Source organism: Athene noctua, chromosome 7 (assembly GCF_965140245.1).
Source record: "Athene noctua chromosome 7, bAthNoc1.hap1.1, whole genome shotgun sequence".
NCBI lineage: Eukaryota > Metazoa > Chordata > Aves > Strigiformes > Strigidae > Athene > Athene noctua.
In genome coordinates, this window is record NC_134043.1 from 1,811,092 (window position 1) to 1,816,008 (window position 4,917).

Genomic DNA, 4,917 nt, shown 5'->3' on the forward strand with positions numbered 1-4,917 from the left:
CATGACACTGTTAACTCAGGTGCAGCGTGTCCTGCACTCCAAGTCCCCAGTCCCTTTCTATGCTGCTGCTGCATCAGCTGTTTCCACAGCCGGACCTCAGCAAACAACCTGCACCACAGCTAAAGTCGGTGTTGTAATTCAGTGGCACAAACCAAAATTATAAATTATTTGGAATTTTTCTGCCTTTATCACCCCTCCAGCCCTTCTCCCACTTTATTCAAGTATCTATCCCACTGCCTGAATCCGCAGGCAGTCATTTTAGTGTTAAGGTCATATGAAATGATTTCTTACATATGCAATTTCACCTGTACAATCATCTTAGATTCCTTTGCTTTCCCTAAAACCAGAGCATTTTGTCTAAGTTTAATGAGTGCATCATATTTTAAACAATGCATATTTCAGCAATAATCACAGCACCTAAATCAATGATACCATAATTACAATGGCCATACGTATTAACCACTGGGCTTTAACAATTATTTAGTGACTCCCTAGCTGACACACACATACACACTGCACTTACTGCTGCCATAACACAGATCAACATTAGTTCCTTCCACTCCTCTGGAAAAAAAAAAAAAAAAGCGCAACACTGAAAACTATTTTAAAGGCTTCCAGCTATTCTGGCAGCCCATATGGACAACTCTGGGACATGTCAAATCAACACAGTTGGTTTCTTTTGAGCCCCCTTCTCAGTGGTACATATGGAATATACGGTATGGGGGTGATTAGCAAAGGAAGAAATCTGCCCACTCACCCTCTGCAGGGGTTAATAATGAGAACACAGAACAGCTGTAACACAGCTGGTTCTGTCCAAACAAACTGCTCAACTTTGCTAGATGTTTTTAAACAAGAGATTAGGTCAATTCTTCCCTTCAAGCAAAACTCTTACCTCAACTGTCTGTAGGATATTGCTCACGTATCTTATATTAATCCATCCCTCTTGTAAGTTTTGTGTACAAACTGGTAGGTTTCTTTTACAGTGAGATCCTGTAACTTTCACAAAACTAGCAAGAACAGACACTTGTTGCCTTCACCAAGAGCACAGGGCGAGTTCAATCCTCCCTAGAAAACAGAGAAATCATTCCGGAATTCATTCATAAACACGTCTGTAAAACTCAAATCTTGTTTCCAGTGCTCATAGCACTGCTTGCTTATTCCTTCAAAAAACCAAAACCCCCACAAAACCATGGCTGAAACTGTTTTTCCAGAATTTTAAACCCAAACATCATCTTTACTGAAGGAAAGTGGGGCTGGTGTCCTGTCTGGTGGTAGGTACCGCCTCAGGGGCGATGAGCAGAAGAGCCAGAAGCCGGCAGAACCACGCGCCACGTGTACAGCTGCTGGGACACCTCTCTCAGAGAACACTAGGTATAAATAGTTACAAAGCTACGTTTCCAGTGCTTTTCTGACACCTTTTATCCACCTCTAACTCACACTGGTAACGTAGGTGAACGGGATTGAGAACTTCTCCAGCAAGACCCAGGATTTCACTGGCGGTGCCGACTCCTGCCGGTGATGAATTCCAGACGACAACCTTCCACCAAGCAGCGTCCTGCCTGCGCTTGGATTTGAGCCATGCAACACAAAGCTGCACACACACCCCGCTTCCACAGAACCTGGCTAGAAAAGTAGACATCAGTCAGTTTGCGAAGTATGAGCGGTTCTCAAAGCAATCACTTCAAATTTTCAGTTAAGTTTGCTGAAGTGGCAGTGATTGAAATATGTAATTTTGCATTTGAAAACACGTTAAAGCCTAAGAATCAAGTCTTAAACTGATGCCTGCGAGCAGCTGGTGCCTGCAAGTTGAGGCCTGTAACAATTAGTGATCCATTATACCTTGATTATTAAGAAAGTCTTTTACCAAACAATATTTAAAAAGGCCCAAGTGATTAAAACATACAGAGAAAATATCCAAACCTTGAGAATACACATCCTGGCAGAAACACTCAAACAAGGTGGATAAGAAAGAACATCTTGACTGGACAACAGAGCTGGAAAACATCCAAGGAGAAGAAATTGTTCTCAAAAGGCTCGTGATCATAAAAGGGAAAAATGAATAGCGGGCTAACTCCCCAGATGACCACCAACAACCACCCGAGACCCCTGCGCATGCGTCGTGTAGTTTTGCAACTGCAGCATGATGTAAATCTGATAGGCAGAAAGGTGGAGACTTCCTGGAAAATTTATGAATGTTCATGTCTTTAAAGTACATAAAGGATGAACTTTTGCTTTAGTGTGTGCACATTAGGGGGAATGATCCCCCGTACACCCAGCAGGACACGCCAAGCTGTTAGGAAAGGATGTTGATTTGATGAACCGATGAAGATAAAATAATTTTTCGTATGATAGAAATAAAAGTTTTAATCTCCTGCCCACAAGCTGCCCTGTCTTATCACATGGTGATACCTGTACAAAACTTCAACATGGCAAAAGCATGTATTAAAGCAAAAGCACTGTTACAAATCAATCTTTCTGCCTTATTCTTCCTGCTTTTTCATTTGGTCCTGGTAAAAATTAACATCAGCCTGAGCAAATTCAGCAGGTTTATTCACAAAAGAATAATTTAAGACTCAGTCAAAAAGACACTGGAAGTTCGAAGCAAGGTATGTAGTTCAAATATCATTTGCCTAATGCTTTTGTTTCCCTGAAAACACAAATCTGAAAATTTGCTTAATAAAATTTACTTTTTTTATAATACCCCTATAAAAGCCAGCTGAAAGCATCAAGAAAATGTTTATCTACCTTAATTTAACAGAGCTGCACACACTATGCTGTTCGCTTCAGCTCTTATTGGACAACTAGTTGGGAATTTAATACCTTATTCAGATGAGAACTCCTAATTAGAGATTCTCACCCAAACCCAGCAACACAAGATGTGCATTCTTTCAGCCTGGATATAGTATTTTGTATTTACAAAGTTTTAAAATAATCTGCGCATTTCAAACAAAACAAATTAAGCTTCAATACATAAGCATTGCGCCTTATTAAAGGATAATGGATTGACTTGACAAGTACATTTGGCACAGAGGGAAACCAGCAGCAAGACTAGAAAGTTTATAAATGCCAAGCTCCACTGCAATTATGTCACTGCAGCAGGATGATCCTGCTGCGGGCTCACAGAGATTGTAACTCTGGATCTTCGCAGGATCGCATCTTACACAATCCTGTTAGTCATCACATGGAATTTAAGACGACAATTAAACAGACTTGTTAACCCATGGGACACCAGTACGAAATGCTTCCCATTTAGAAGCCAGCACACTTGTCTGCAGGATCAAGAAAACCCAAACCAGAACAACCTCACACACTACTACAACTAAAGGGCCGCATCCAAAAGATTTAAAAAACCTGCAAAAATACGTGTATTGTGCTCACCTCTACTTACAAGTTACAGATAATGAGACATAAAAATATTGACAAAAACGACATACTGTGCAGCTTTTACCTTGATATAATAAATTAACTTCTTACTCCACACCAAAAACTTTTCAGTAGGTGCATATACTCTTACAAAAAGCTAGCTACAGTCCATGCAGAGAGAAACCCAGTTTGACACAGGTTTTTTTACCATTTTATTGAAAACCAAGAGGTACATTTTACACTTAATTTCAGTTGAAGTTACCAGTGAGTGTTAGCATTAGGCCAATTTTCAGCTCTCCTTTTCTGGCCTTTCCCCCCCACTTTGCTCACCATTTCCAGCACTGAACCTGACCACAGAGAGGGCGCAGAGGGAGCAGGACAGTTACTGCTGCAGGGCTGAAGCAGTAAGGCACGTTCTGATCTGAAGGGGGGCAGAGGGTAGGAGAGAGAAGACACAAAAAACCTGTGTGAAAGTTATATTTAAGACAGTCTATTGCTCAAGTTAAGCCCTATCAAGCCTGGTTTGTATTATCTAAATTAAAAAGCAAGTAGGGCTTTTTTAAGATTAAATTACTTTGAATCCTTCTCAGTTTCCATGATATTATCCATGACACCATTTTCAAAATCCTCGAAACATAAAATATTTAATAAAAATGCTGCACAGAACCCATGAAAACACCTTTGCCATGCCACACATCGCCCGACCGAGCCTCGGCAACTCGGTTCTCATTTGAGGTGGCAGAATTCCTAAAAAGGGTAAAACCTCTCAGGTTTTTCTACAAGTCTCCTTGGAAAAGGTCAAAGGCTTCATGAAGTGCTTGAGGAAGCCTTAACTTGAACCACCTCCGACGAGAACGCCAATGACTAGGCTCAACATCAGTACCTCGACCCGCCCTGAACAAACTGGCGATTTTAACTCATGGCAGGACGCTTCCCTTCTCTGGGCTGGAGGAAGGCTTACTGCCAACGCTGGGCTCTTCCGGGGCGACCAAGGCCCCCCACCCTGGGCGCATGTAACCCCCCCGGGCAGCAGAACGCCCTCAGGGCCGTGCTGCCCGTCCCTCAGGCCCCGCCGGTCGCGGGCGCGGCCCAAGAGGGGGTCAGGAGCGCCGCCGCTCCTCCCACAGCGGGCCCGGGGCCTGGAACGGCCCCGCCGGCCCCACCTCCGCCCAGCAGCCCCGCAGCCGCGGCCCCGCGGCGGGGAGAGCGGCCGGGAGGGCCGGACCGGGCCGGGCCCGGGGCCTCCGCCCGGCCTGAGGCGGCGCTCCCCGCGCAGCAGGCACCTACCACTCGGCGCCCAGCGCGGGGGGAGCGCTGCCGCTCGGCCCGTACCAACCGCTCCGGGGGGGCGGGAGGGCGGAGAGCGAGGCCGAGCCTCCGGGCCGGCGCGTACCACCGGGCGGCCGGCGGAGGGGAGCGCGGGGCCCTCTCCCGCTCTGCCTGAGCGCGCGGCCGGGAGCGCGCGGGGCGAGTCCCCCCCGCTCCTCCCCCCCGCCGCTCCTGGTGCCGCCCGGCCCCGCGCGCCCCGCCCCCGGCCCACGTGAGCCCCTTCCC